Source organism: Schistocerca americana, chromosome 1 (assembly GCF_021461395.2).
Source record: "Schistocerca americana isolate TAMUIC-IGC-003095 chromosome 1, iqSchAmer2.1, whole genome shotgun sequence".
Taxonomy (NCBI): domain Eukaryota; kingdom Metazoa; phylum Arthropoda; class Insecta; order Orthoptera; family Acrididae; genus Schistocerca; species Schistocerca americana.
The window spans coordinates 433,545,416-433,560,708 of NC_060119.1; the positions used below are offsets into that span (position 1 = coordinate 433,545,416).

The following is a 15,293-nucleotide window of genomic DNA, read 5'->3' on the forward strand; positions in this document are numbered from 1 at the left end:
ATGATAAACAGTTTATCTTCTTGAATAGAAGCTTTTCAACTGTGGTGCTACAGAAGAAAAAAATGGTTCAAATGTCTCTGAGAGCTATGGGACTTAACTTCTGAGGTCATCAGTCCCCTAGAACTTAGAACTACTTAAACCTAACTAACCTAAGGACATCACACACATCCATGCCCGAGGCAGGATTCGAACCTGCGACCGTAGCGGTCGCGCGGTTCCAGACTGTAGCGCCTAGAGCTGCTCGGCCACTCTGGCCGGCTACAGAAGAAAGCTGAGGATTATATGGGTAGATCACGTAAATAATAGAACTGGAGAGAAAAGAAATTTGTGACACAACCTGAGTACAAGAAGGGATCGGTTAGTAGGACACATTCTGAAACTTCAAGGTATCTCCTGTTATGTACTGGAGGGAAGAGTGGGGTAAAAATCATCGAGGCAGGCCAACAGATGAATACAGCAAGCAGATTCAGAACGATGTAAGTTGCAGTAGTTATACGAAGATGAAGAGGTTTGCACAGGATAGAGTAGCATGGAGAGCTACACAAACCAGTCTTCGGACTGAAGACAACAATAACAACGTATTGTCCCTCCTAAACTTATTCTTTTCTTAAAAATAAGACAACTGAGATCTCTGTGAAACGAGTAATGTCTTCGCTTAGTGCGCGGTCTTTGCAAAGTTATCATAAACCTCGATTGTAAAGCACATGTCGGAGACTGAAATTTGCATGAGGAGCATTACGATGTGTTTGTGTGTCACAGTAATTTGTGCTGTTTGCACTTCATCACTTTGTGCACCGTACTGGGAATGCGCAGGGACGAAAGTAAGACGAAATTCTGTACAACTGGAACACATTTGAGTCTATTTAACTCTTCCACTATACAATTAGTCAAATGCAGGCGCCTTAACAAGTATTTGCTGTCCATGCGATATTTACATTGGCACTAAATACGCAAATATTCTCGGCCATTGTAGAATCTGGCAAATAAATTGTTGTAATTGGAAACGTTATCTGTCTGAAGATGCGCATAATAATCTGAAACCTGAAGTGTCATGAAATAAAACTTTTGTTGTTTGCGGGCTTCACCAGCAACTGAAGATTTCTGTCTTTACCGTGTGTTTACGAAGGAGCTATGTTATGTGACTGAAGTGTGTTCGTAGTGACAACAGCCGTGCGGCTGTTAGCTCATCTTCAGCGTACAGCCTTTGCCTGGAAAGTTAGAAATCAAGCGTTGACGAAGTTGGCGAGACAAAGAGGGGGCTCTGGAATACCCAGAGAGCATTCTGGGAACGCCGGAGCGACGCATAACTTGCGGCCTCCCGATAATATCACGAGTTGGCCACTTTGGAGGCGACCGTATGGGGGTAATGAGGCCGTTATTACACCGCCCGCGATAATGAAGATGGCGCCGAGACGTGGCGCGATTACAGGCGCGCCCACCAGTTGAGCGCAGCGACTGAGGGCCTTAATGGCGGATCCCGCGAGAGCCGAGGGGCGCCCGCACCGTCGACCACCAAGGCGTGGGAGGGGTTCTCACTCTCTAGTGGCCCAGCGTGCGCCTTGGACATGCATTCCATTAGAACCAGTTCTTTCTTATGGATCACGCGTAGAGATAGTGGTAATTACGTCATTCATTTAATTTCTAACTCTCTTCACTTTCTTTTCTAATTAAAGGAAATTATATCACGTAGTTCAATGAATTTTGGAAACAGACATTTATTCTTACTTTGGAGGGATTAAAAACAGCGCTTCACAAGATAGAATCTCAAATACATCATTGTTTCCATTGTACGTATATGATCTTTCACGTAAAGCACAACAACCCGAGTTACTTTATTCGCAAACGACATTAATTGTTTAGTTGCGTGATCCACAGGCCGTGTGTACGATTTCTAAGGTATTATGAGAAGAAGTCAGTTTACAACATATGTATACACGCTTTATTTGTATGCATGCCTTTACGTTCGACAGTTGCAGGATAGTGCAATGGCTTGAATTTATTAAAAAAGCAGCCTTATATACTGCACACGTATCTTCCTCCCTCCACTCTGTGTTCATCTCTTCCCCACTCCCCCGTCACACTGTCCACATCATCCTCCCAACTCTACCTATCACCTCCTCAGTAACTCTCTCCATCTCCTCCTCCACTCTCTTTGTCCATTTCCTGTGCCTTCTCTCTCAAAAAATCTTCCTTCCCCTCTCTGTGCCCATTACCTCCTGTCCTCTCTCTGACTGTTCATCTCCTCCCTCTTTCCTGTTTACTTCATCCTTTCCCTCTTTCATTATCCATCTCCTCGTTCTCTGTGCTGAGCTGTGTCCATTGCATCTGTATCCTCTGCAAGACATATGCCAATATTACCTGTACAACATGTCAGTCATGCAGGGAAGCCTAAATATCACGGGTTGAAAACTATTTTTTGCCTTTATCTGCTCATATGGAAGCCAAGAGTGCTGATTCTCATTTATTAGTAGGCCTGTGTGTCAAATCTGCTTTAAACCAGTCCAGTGGCTTAGCAGAAGACGGTCAACATTAACACCTACATAAATACATACATGCATATATCCTGGTCAGTACCTCACTGACAGAGTTTGAAGGACCATAAATCACACTAACATGCAGATTTTTAGTGTTCTGCACCTTAAGCTATAGAAAAGGAAACCTTATAGGAACACTTTGTTGTCAGTCTGTCTGTCGAACTGTTCAGAACACTTTCTCAAAAACGGGTAAACGTATCAAGTTGAAATTAGTGACACATACTGAGTCTCTGATCTTTTGTGGTATAGTAAAAGTTAGCTTTTAAGTCAATGCAATCAAAAGATAAGATCATTTATGTCACACACTTCCGTAACTCAGTCATCAAACTCTAGAGGGTACATCCGGTTGACCTAGAATCATTTAATTTGCTGAGAAGCAAGGCGTGACACTACGGAAAAACCAATAAATTGTTAATTTTTAAGTATCTTTTCCTTCTTCTTCTTCTCCTTCTTGTTGTCATACACTTGGATTGCGTCGGCTGGTCACAGGCGGCGTTCCCCTGCTTCTTGAACCAGCTCTTCAAAGTTGTTGATGCCACTCCATGTCTTGATATTATGCGTCCATGATAGCTTCCTTCGACCTGGTGGGCGCTTTCCTTCTATTCTGCCTTGTAGAAATAATTGCCGAGGTTCATATTCTTTCCTTTCATTGTGTGCCACAAGTACGATGTCCATCTTCTTTTAATTGTTCCCATTAGTTTTCTATCCCACCCCGACTCTACGCAGCACTTCAGCATTGCTCACTCTCTCAATCCATGGTATTTTTAGTAATCGGCGCAAGAACCACATTTCTGTTTCTTCTAACAATAGCACAAGGAAAAATCTTTTCTGTCATTTGTTATCCGACTTCAAATTGAGACAGTCACGAGTCCTGGAATCGATGCTGCCCGATGTCTTTCCAGTACTTTTTGAGTCATCAGTCTTCTGGTTGGTTTGATGCAGCTCGCCACGAATTCCTATCCTGTACTTTATCTCAGAGTAGCTTTTGCAGACTAAGTTCTCCAGATGTACTTCTCATTCTTTACGTTGTCAGTCCACCTAATGTTCAACACTATTCTGTAACACCACATCTCAAAAAATGGTTCAAATGGCTCTGAGCACTATGGGACTTAACATCTATGGTCATCAGTCCCCTAGAACTTAGAACTGCTTAAACCTAAGTAACGTAAGCACATCACACAACACCCAGTCATACCACATCTCAAATGCTTCGGTTCTCTCCTCTTCCGGTTCACCTACAGTCCATGTTCACTGCCATGCAATGCTGTGCTCTTACCGTATAGTCTCATAAATGTCTTCCTTTGTTTGATACTACGAGTGGAAGTCTCTCATTGGCCAGGAATGCCATTTTTGTCAGTGCTAGTCAGCTTTTGATATCCTCCTTGCTCCATCCGTCGTGGGTTATTTTGCCACCTAGGTAGCAGAATTTCATAACTGCATCTAGTTCATGATTACCAATATATATGTTAAGTTTCTCGTTGTTCTCATTTTCTCCACTTCGCATTACTTTCGCCTTTCTCCAATTTACTCTCAGTCCATACTCTGTACTCATTAGACTGTTCATTCCATTCAGCACATCATGTAATTCTTCTTCACATTCATTCAGGATAGAAATGTCATCAGCGAATCTCATCATAGATATCCCTTCACTGTGAAATGTAGTTCCATTCTTGAAGCTTCCTTTCAAATTCTTCAGGGGGCGAAAGACTGCATCACTGTCTTACACCCTTCTCAATCCGAGCACTTCGCTCTTGGCCTGATCCTTGTACGTATTGTACTTTCACCATTTTCCCTAAAGCTTACCCCTATCTCTTTCAGAATTTTGAGTACTAATGAAAGACGCTATTCCTAGACCACGTATGTACTCAATATCGATTACAGGCAAAACAGTTGAGATAATAAATTCCCGGAATGGGCGAACTGTCTACAAACATAAATAAGTTTATACAGGATCATCGGTGTCCTAGTCCTACTCGACTCGCACCTGGTCAATTTTTGTTAAGGAACGTACACATTTTGGGCCACAATTAATGAGTTATGCACATGGTCGTGACGTGCAACGCCACCTGGCGACCTGCTGTGCAGTTCCTCGTGAGGTGGTTAAACTGTGCAGCCGTACGAGTCCTGTAACGGAAATCGGTTCCCTAAGATAAGAGGCCTACACCACAGTACCTTTGTTGCAATTGATGGACGCTTGCGAGAAATAGGAAGCTTTTTTCATATGAAGCCTTCTTTACACGTGACGTATGTTTTAATTTCAGAAACAACCATATCTGGAACTATGAGGATTCCTGTTAGATTGCACCAGTGATGCTTCTCTGTAAACGTGTGGTCAGGAACTATGGGTAATAATATTCTGGGACTTTTAACACTGCCACCTCGATAAATTTAAAATTTTTGTAAACCACGACGTATTCTCCAGAGCTAAAGAGATTTTGACAATAATATGCAGCATTTATAGAAACACAGGGTTCATTATTTTAATGACTCATACATATTACTCTCACAATATGCCTTATGTGCACAAAGGCCTCTGGTCCCAGCACGACGGTGCCTAAGAATATTTCACTGATGATGTGCGAGCATGGCTAACTGTCGATTTTGGGGTACATTGGATAGGATGAGGAGGATGTGTCGTGTAGCAAGCGCGTTCGCCTGACTTGACCTCTCTTGATTACTTTCTTTGGGGCATGTCTAAAGTAAGGTTTACGTTACTCCAACTGCCACTTGAGCTGAGCTGATAGCCCAAATCATTCACACATGCGACCAAATTCGACAGTATTTTGACGTGCTTTCCAGAGCCAGATGAACATTGACACAACGGTATGCACTGGGTTCATTGTTTGAATGATTCATGTAAATTACTCTTGGAACATGCTTGATAATAACAAACGGAAATTTTTCAGCATATTCTTTATTATAACCTAAAGGGTCTGTTTAAGATTACAGGTTCCTTAAAAAAGAGTGACCCCTATGTGACCTATCATTCCTCAAAGTTTGTCGGTCAGGTCTTGAAACCTTCTCTCTCTCTCTCTCTCTCTCTCTCTAATGGATTGTCTTCTCACTCTTTTCTACTATTCGTATGACAAGTGAAACATAGATTTAACATAAAAATAAAGCTATTTTACTTCTATACGGTTATTACTACCTGCGTTTAATTAAGTATTCATATACAAAGTAGAAGAAGATGTCCTTAAGGAATAATTTCAGATTGAATTTAAAATACGTTTTACTACTGATCCGCCATTGTTATAAGTGAACAAAGACTTTTGTGGTTGTGTATTGAACTTCTTCATGAACCTTTAACAGCTTTATTAAAGAGAAACTAAATCTCTTCTTTTCTTGTACTGAAGCTGAAGAAATTAAAATCAGTAATGTTTATTAGTGCCAACGGCCTTGCCGCAGTGGTAACACTGGTTTCCGTCAGATCACCGAAGTTAAGCGCTGTCGGGCTGGGCTAGCACTTGGATGGGTGACCATCAGATCCGCCGAGTGCTGTTGGCAAGCGGGCTGCACTCAGACCTTGTGAGGCAAACTGAGGAGCTACTTGGCTGCGAAGTAGCGGCTCTGGTCTCGTAAACTGACATACGGCCAGGAGAGTGGTGTGCTGCCCAACTGCCTTTCCATATCCGCATCCAGTGACGCCTGTGGGCTGAGGATTACACGGCGGCCGGTCGGTACCGTTGGGCCTTCATGGCCTGTTCAGACAGACTTTAGTTTAGATAAATCTATATTTTTGAATCTACAGTTAGAATATCTAATACCTTGAAGAGGCACATATAAATTGACTGTGGCTGATCCCCAAATATTATTTTCACTCCTTGCTTCTGAGCAATGGAAACTGTTGTCATAAGTGAAGAGTCACGCAAAAAGTGATTTCCTAAGATGATAATGTGTGGAAATACGTAACTTCTGTTGATAGTTGATTTGTTTGTTTTCCAAACTGTCAGCTATGTGAAGAGACATCATTGCTCTTTTTTGAACATAGGCTATTACATATAACATCAACAATATTTTCCATCTAGTGCACATTTTTATCAAAATGTTAGCCCTAACATTTGGACGTTCTATTACAATCACTGAACCCTGTTCAACAGCCACATTAACTATTGGTCATGTCCTGATTGTTGTTGTACATAACTCAATACTTTGTACTTCTCCAAAATGGATGGAAAGTCGATTTGCAGTGGCCTACTTATTACCTCTTTCAAAAACTTTGTTAATAATTTATTTTTGCTGTTTTTCTACTTCATATGATTATATTACTTTTGTCATATGAAATAAGCACCAACACTTCTTATGTATGTTTAGAAGAAAGCTATGCACGTATGAACGTGGTAGGTGTGGACCCAAGATGAACCATGTGGAACTTCAGTCACGATTTCTCCGTAGCCAAGATTTTTGTGCCATCCAGAATATTCAGCATCTAATTTTTCGTTTCTGGTTTTGTTAAATACTTCTATAAATAATTCTATAAATTGGGGCAATATAGAACGCATGCTCTACATGACTCACAATTTTTTGCAAATCACATAAATAACAGCTGGTGGTACTCTGGTATGTAATATTTGATAATTGGTATTTGGTGACTTAATTTATAAATCTTATTCTCCCATCGAAGAACCTTTCTCGAATCCAACTGTTACATAATTAATCCCAAAAGAAATCTATGAGCAATTCACAGTGTGATGAATACTTTAAACATTTATTGTCGTTTTTTCTCTGCCTTTATAGACTTATTTGTGTAGCTCAGTGGCTAGTGTAACCTGTCTAATTTGAGACACTTGAGAAGTTTGAAAGGTAGGTTTTGAACGTTGCTGTCTAAAGAACGGATTACCATCTGCTGTTTAATGTGTACTCATTTTGTGAGACTCAGAAGGGAGGTATAAGAGAAATCTTCTCTGATTTAAAGCACAGATCTTATTTTCAGTCACTAATGTCCTCTACTCAATAAAGCTCAACAGTTACCGTTTGCAGCAGGGTGTTGTTTTAAAACAGTACTTTATTAAGCACTACTATCTAGTTCCGAGTCTTGTTCACTGTCAAGTGCATCTAAGCATAACAACACACCAAAATGATATAGGAGTCAAAATACACTCCTGGAAATTGAAATAAGAACACCGTGAATTCATTGTCTCGGGAAGGGGAAACTTTATTGACACATTCCTGGGGTCAGATACATCACATGATCACACTGACAGAACCACAGGCACATAGACACAGGCAACAGAGCATGCACAATGTCGGCACTAGTACAGTGTATATCCACCTTTCGCAGCAATGCAGGCTGCTATTCTCCCATGGAGACGATCGTAGAGATGCTGGATGTAGTCCTGTGGAACGGCTTGCCATGCCATTTCCACCTGGCGCCTCAGTTGGACCAGCGTTCGTGCTGGACGTGCAGACCGCGTGAGACGACGCTTCATCCAGTCCCAAACATGCTCAATGGGGGACAGATCCGGAGATCTTGCTGGCCAGGGTAGTTGACTTACACCTTCTAGAGCACGTTGGGTGGCACGGGATACATGCGGACGTGCATTGTCCTGTTGGAACAGCAAGTTCCCTTGCCGGTCTAGTAATGGTAGAACGATGGGTTCGATGACGGTTTGGATGTACCGTGCACTATTCGGTGTCCTCTCGACGATCACCAGTGGTGTACGGCTAGTGTAGGAGATCGCTCCCCACACCATGATGCCGGGTGTTGGCCCTGTGTGCCTCGGTCGTATGCAGTCCTCATTGTGGCGCTCACCTGCACGGCGCCAAACACGCATACGACCATCATTGGCACCAAGGCAGAAGCGACTCTCATCGCTGAAGACGACACGTCTCCATTCGTCCCTCCATTCACGCCTGTCGCGACACCACTGGAGGCGGGCTGCACGATGTTGGGGCGTGAGCGGAAGACGGCCTAACGGTGTGCGGGACCGTAGCCCAGCTTCATGGAGACGGTTGCGAATGGTCCTCGCCGATACCCCAGGAGCAACAGTGTCCCTAATTTGCTGGGAAGTGGCGGTGCGGTCCCCTACGGCACTGCGTAGGATCCTACGGTCTTGGCGTGCATCCGTGCGTCGCTGCTGTCCGGTCCCAGGTCGACGGGCACGTGCACCTTCCGCCGACCACTGGCGACAACATCGATGTACTGTGGAGACCTCACGCCCCACGTGTTGAGCAATTCGGCGGTACGTCCACCCGGCCTCCCGCATGCCCACTATACGCCCTCGCTCAAAGTCCGTCAGCTGCACATACGGTTCACGTCCACGCTGTCGCGGCATGCTACCAGTGTTAAAGACTGCGATGGAGCTCCGTATGCCACGGCAAACTAACTGACACTGACGGCGGCGGTGCACAAATGCTGCGCAGCTAGCGCCATTCGACGGCCAACACCGCGGTTCCCGGTGTGTCCGCTGTGCCGTGCGTGTGATCATTGCTTGTACAGCCCTCTCGCAGTGTCCGGAGCAAGTATGGTGGGTCTGACACACCGGTGTCAATGTGTTCTTTTTTCCATTTCCAGGAGTGTATAAGGTTTGTCATACAGAGTGTTCGGTTTATAGTTACAGATATTGTGAGAAATGGTACCTTAATACGTACCCACTTCAGTGAGTAAGTTGTTTTTTCTTTTCGTGTAACAGTCTACTCGAAAACGCATCACATAATTTACTTCTTGGTGTTTCATGCATGGTCGTAACCGTGCCGCGAACTGGACAATACCTGTCAGTACAGATAATTCATTTAGCGTCCACGTGTTCACACTTCAATACTAGAGTTCTACCCAGGGGAAATTAAACAATAATGGCTTGTTTGTGCCACGTGTACTTGGAGGCACAACGAACTAAAACCACACTTCTTATAATAGCTAAAATTTAGTCCTAAAGTGAAGTAAATACTGATGTAATGTTCTTCAGTATAACGTCGTCGGTCATCAGTTGAAATACCTGCACTTATACTTCTAAATCACTGTATTTTGACTACTATTTTATTTTAATTCTATAAAAAAAATAACAAACCAGAATTAAATGGAAGACAGACTGTATAAGAACTTATAATTTGACGCTTACTTACCTCAGGTGTGCTGTGATGTTTGTGGACGCACTTGAAAAAGAGCGGAGCTCTAAACTATGTAGTACTTATTATTAAAGGATTAATTTACAATAATAACCTGGTGGGAAGAGGTCATTCTTAAACGTTCTAGAACACACTGTCACGAGGTAAATCTACATGAACATTATCGTCGTAGGAAAATGTTCAACAATAATTATCTGCATCGGCAAGCAGCTGCTTAGGGATGTAGGGATTAAAACATATTCACAGATCGTGGATTCTGTAATGGAATTTCTTAGAAATAATCGGTAGTATACAGTAAGAACTAATGATATCCATGCCTCCAGTATTAGGAAACAACGTTTCTTCTTTCACTCATCTTTAACATTGTCTTTAGATTCAACGAGGGCAGGTAACACTGCATCCGTATCCTATTATTACTTACCTAACGATATCAATTGTGTTGCCAAAACCCACTCAACGTAACTGAAAACTAGGTGTAAAATTTTCTTCTTGACATCCTATTTTGTATTACGGAAGGTATTTTCTTACAAATCGTTATGTAGTTCAGAAGATTTACAGGGTTACTTTCGTTACTACATTACGTGTTCTATACATAGCTATTACGCAGTCATATCTAGAAATAAACTGCATTACTTTGGCTATAAAATAACTGTATGTCTCTGAATTTTATTCGAAAAATAAAGCACCTCACTTGGTGTGTTAAGCAGGAGGGAACGTCTTAAAGTCTTCTCAATCATTAATTGAATTATCCGTCTGTGCTTGGCAGCAATTGACAGCGGTATGAAAAACGTTCTGCATAATTACTTAATATGGTAACGTATTTGCTTTCGCGTCCTTAAGCCGTCGTCTGGTAACAACTAAATGTCGCCAACACAGATAAAATGGCGTGCGACTTACACGGATATTACTTATGCAGAAGATACAAAATTGATGACGTGTAGAACTTTTACAAAGAACATACAGGATCCAGAATGCATTTTCACTCTGCAGAGGGGTGTGCGCCGATATGAAATTTCCCGGAAAATTAAAACCGTGTGCCGGTCCGAGACTTGACTTTCACGTGCAAGTGCTCTACCAACTTATTTACTCACGCACGACTCAGAACCGTTGCCCACAGTTCTGAAAACTTTCGAGACACACTGTTAAAACTTAAGAAGGGAGGAGATGAGGTACTGGCGGAAGTAGAGCTGTGAGAACGGGGCGTGAGTCGTGCTTGGGTAGCTCAGTCGCTAGAGCACTTGCACACGAAAATCAAACATCCGGAGTTCGACACTCGGTCGGGCACACGGTTTTAATCTGCCAGGAACTTTCAACATGCGGGATGTTGCACCATCACATATGTTGGTAAAAAATTAAACAAAAGTTAAAGTCTCGTAGCTACAGTCGTCCGTTTTCCAGTATGAAGCCTTTCTGATGGGAAGCTGACTCACTAAGAGCTTTGCGCTGCAGCAACACATTGTACAAGTGCCTTATTATCTTTTCCTTTTGTAGTAATTATCAGTGTTATGAGAATTTATTGTATATAGAATGCTATCTGGGTGATTTTTCTTTGTTTCATGGTTCAAACGGTGACTTGACAGAGGAGGAGAGAGCTTCCTCCGCAGTTTTGCTGAAGGGAAAGATAACGGACGAGCTTGCAACGAGCTGACAGCCAGACTACGCAAGGACTTAATATAAATCTGCTCAGGACTCCACTGAATATCATCATTGTCACGGGAAAATTGAAGAATGCGTAATACGTAATTGAAGCTTTGTGTCAGTCCTGAATAAGCCGCGTTTGTTTATGCACGTGCGTTGCAGGGTTGAATACACTGGGAATATCATATACGTTGCGTAAGGTTTTAAGAATGTCAGAAAGAGTAAAGAGAATACAAACGTGTTTGTCTGATGAATTATTTTGTAAATAGTTGATTATTTTCTGGAAACCTCATTCGATGACAAAATTTTATTATTCTAAAGGTAAAAATCTATTACGGCACTAAAAGAAAGCAGTTTATATCTGGTTTTGAAATATGACGACTCGACACTTAACTGTGACTACTCGTATATATTGAAACGATAGGAACAAGAGAATCACTGTCTGTGAAAAGTAACTATATTTCTCATTCAGAGAGTGATTGGAGTAATATCGAATTTGTAAATAAGATGTTGGTTTTACTATGAAGTAATTAATTAGCGACTCAGAGACAGTTGCCCTCTCCTAGATCTTTGCACTCGCCGTAGAAATAACTGTATTTTTATTTTTGGTATTTATAACAACCAGGGTCGACGGTGCTATAATATACACTCCTGGAAATTGAAATAAGAACGCCGTGACTTCATTGTCCCAGGAAGGGGAAAATTTATTGACACATTCCTGGGGTCAGATACATCACATGATCACACTGACAGAACCACAGGCACATAGACACAGGCAACAGAGCATGCACAATATCGGCTCTAGTACAGTGTATATCCACCTTTCGCAGTAATGCAGGCTGCTATTCTCCCATGGAGACGATCGTAGAGATGCTGGATGTAGTCCTGTGGAACGGCTTGCCATGCCATTTCCACCTGGCGCCTCAGTTGGACCAGCGTTCGTGCTGGACGTGCAGACCGCGTGAGACGACGCTTCATCCAGTCCCAAACATGCTCAATGGGGGACAGATCCGGAGATCTTGCTGGCCAGGGTAGTTGACTTACACCTTCTAGAGCACGTTGGGTGGCACGGGATACATGCGGACGTGCATTGTCCTGTTGGAACAGCAAGTTCCCTTGCCGGTCTAGGAATGGTAGAACGATGGGTTCGATGACGGTTTGGATGTACCGTGCACTATTCAGTGTCCCCTCGACGATCACCAGTGGTGTACGGCCAGTGTAGGAGATCGCTCCCTACACCATGATGCCGGGTGTCGGCCCTGTGTGCCTCGGTCGTATGCAGTCCTGATTGTGGCGCTCACCTGCACGGCGCCAAACACGCATACGACCATCATTGGCACCAAGGCAGAAGTGACTCTCATCGCTGAAGACGACACGTCTCCATTCGTCCCTCCATTCACGCCTGTCGCGACACCACTCGAGGCGGGCTGCACGATGTTGGGGCGTGAGCGGAAGACGGCCTAACGGTGTGCGGGTCCGTAGCCCAGCTTCATGGAGACGGTTGCGAATGGTCCTCGCCGATACCCCAGGAGCAACAGTGTCCCTAATTTGCTGGGAAGTGGCGGTGCGGTCCCCTACGGCACTGCGTAGGATCCTACGGTCTTGGCGTGCATCCGTGCGTCGCTGCGGTCCGGTCCCAGGTCGACGGGCACGTGCACCTTCCGCCGACCACTGGCGACAACATCGATGTACTGTGGAGACCTCACGCCCCACGTGTTGAGCAATTCGGCGGTACGTCCACCCGGCCTCCCGCATGCCCACTATACGCCCTCGCTCAAAGTCCGTCAACTGCACATACGGTTCACGTCCACGCTGTCGCGTGTGATCATTGCTTGTACAGCCCTCTCGCAGTGTCCGGAGCAAGTATGGTGGGTCTGACACACCGGTGTCAATGTGTTCTTTTTACCATTTCCAGGAGTGTATAATATCTTTAGTTGATTCAATTCAAACTTGTGCAGTACAAAAATAAATCATTTGATGCTCACTACCAGGCGATAAGAGATGTACGAATCTGTTTCATTGACGTTTTTATTACTTCGAATGTCAGCTGGGTACGATCTTCGGTAGATTAGTGAGTCTTTTTGATAGCTAGCTGTGCTTACGATACATTCGTTATACACAGTGATAAACGTAGTCCACATAAAAGACGGTCATACCACTGAAAATACCAACAGCATTTCAAACTTTTTGTTGAATCGGTTTGTCTGAAATCACGGGCAGTCACTACGGTCAGTCATGAAGGTTTGTGGCAATTAGTTTATCCGAACATGAGAGAAGCTGGAGATGAAGAAACAAAGACTACACCTCTGTCTAACACGTTTTAACAGAAAGCCACCTAAACTATGTAGATTGTGAAGTTAAGAAAAGAAGGGAAGTTATCCTACTGGAAATAATTGAAATCAATCAAGAAACGACACAGAGTGCTTGATTAGTATTAAACGCCCAACCTCACTTACCTTTCCCCCTTTGTTAAATTTAATTTCGGTTATGCAAATATTACTTTACACTCGTAAAATCAGCTTTATTCTTCAGCTATCTTTAAACGTAAATGATATCCACATAAAAACTTTATTATTTTAAGAAAAATATAACGATTTGTGTGTGAAATAAAAATGGGATTCATTCCATTGTAAGTACTCTATATCATGGCTTTTGTATCTTTTGTACCTTCTATGTAAGTAATATCTATGTAAGTCGCGATATTAGTTCATCTATGTTAGCGACGTTGACAATAGAATAAGAAGCCGAAAGACATTTCGTTACCAAGGAAATATAATTTTGCAGAATATCAGCAAACTGTTCCTGTTTAAAATTTTTTCAAATTCAATTAAACCTTCGCGCAATTCCAGTATAAATTTGTGTTTCATTCAGTTCTGTTTTTATTTTCTCCTTCCTTATCTACAAGAGCACTGCGGGAGACAATACAAGGGATAAATTATAATTGCGGAGAGTACTACAAAACTTTGAGAGTCTGCATTCCAAACTGGGTAGAAATATGTAGAGTATTCCAACGTATATGTAACGTAATGACGACGAAAGTAAAGTATGAGAGATACGGGCTTATGCAAGGAGGTACCAACAATATTTCCACCAACATACAATTCACAAATCAAGCAGGAACGTGGTACAACGCCCCCCTTCTTATTTGTGGCATTATAGTGAGAAGGAAGCGACTCTGCCTTCCTTCTCTGGCTTCTTTATTACTAACCTGGTGTGTTGCTGCTTCGGTTGTCCCTCGTCACAGTAGCAGCGCTCAGGCGCCAGGTTCAATGTAGGTTTGTGCTCCTGGTGAAATGGGGTGTGTCGGGATGCCAGTTGTTAAAGGTTAACAACGTATTGTAATATAATCGTTTTAATGATAAAGACTTTAAAACAAGTGTCACAGACTTTCCAACATGACAGCTCTTGGCTGCGCCGTTACACTCAACACTTTACAACACCTTTATCACTTTCAATACTCGTTATAGTTACTGCCCACGACACGTGGCTTCACTGATAAATAATACCGTTCACTTTAACTTCATATCTCGTTTATCACTTCTATATTTGTGGTTTGTGGTACATTCTGCTACTGCCACTGCCTACTCGCGACCGTCCTTTTGGAGCCGCCTTTGGTTACTGGTTCTAGGCACTATGGGACCTCACATCGGAGGTCATCAGTCCATTAGACTTAGAACTACTTGAACCTAACTAACCCATGGGATCACACATATCCATGCCCGAGGCAAGATTCGAACCCGTGACCATGGTAACAGCGCGGTTCCAGACTGAAGCGCCTAGAACCGCTCGGCCACAACGGCCGGATATGGTTACTCAACTGTGCGTAATGAGTGGTGCCTTGCTACTGAATTCGCACAGTCTTCCCGACGCGCAAGAGGGACCCCCCCCTCTCCTTTCTCCCTCAGCCAATATGGACACTTCACTCGTCTCCTATGGATATAGATACCAAAACTCTCAGCCAATGGGCGTTCAGATCGCTGTTGCCAGGCGGACCTGACATCACGTTTGCGGACAGTGTGACGGAAGTTTGTCTCGGAATACTTTCTCAGATTGTAAGAT

At 43.2% G+C, this 15,293-nt stretch overlaps 1 pseudogene; it reads left to right on the plus strand.

Annotated features, from left to right (window-relative positions):
- Positions 1-5,920: 5,920 nt before the first annotated feature.
- On the plus strand, positions 5,921-6,038 carry LOC124557812 (annotated as a pseudogene).
- Positions 6,039-15,293: the final 9,255 nt, after the last annotated feature.